Genomic DNA, 397 nt, shown 5'->3' on the forward strand with positions numbered 1-397 from the left:
CGCTAAGGTGAGGCAATGAAAACGAATGGTAATTGAAGGTACAAAGAAATAAAGCCTCTAAGTCCACACCTTCATAATTTGTGGTAAGGTGTTTTCCCTGATGAAATATGGTTTAGAAAAAAAATACATAAAAGTACTTGTTATTCATAACTATTCTACCGTAGATTTATTACATACTTCTTTATTTAGACATTACAAAAAAAACATTACAAAATTTCATGCAAACAGCTTATCTATTATTTAAAAACCATCTCCTGTAATTTATATATTAATTAATTTTATTCTCATGATTGTCAAAACCATCAAAAAATTAAATTTCACGGCACCATTTCTAACGAGGAACTTCAATGCCTTATCAATGTTTGCCTCTAACTTTTGTCATCCTGCTTATTATTGG

General features: G+C 29.2%; 1 protein-coding gene across 1 annotated transcript in view; it reads right to left on the minus strand.

Annotated features, from left to right (window-relative positions):
- Window positions 1–397, minus strand: part of LOC119587159 (rhomboid-related protein 2-like) — a gene marked incomplete in the record, with an annotated part of 10,536 nt that overhangs the window by 9,105 nt on the left and 1,034 nt on the right.

The sequence above is a fragment of the Penaeus monodon genome, chromosome 22, assembly GCF_015228065.2.
Source record: "Penaeus monodon isolate SGIC_2016 chromosome 22, NSTDA_Pmon_1, whole genome shotgun sequence".
In the NCBI taxonomy this organism is placed as follows: domain Eukaryota; kingdom Metazoa; phylum Arthropoda; class Malacostraca; order Decapoda; family Penaeidae; genus Penaeus; species Penaeus monodon.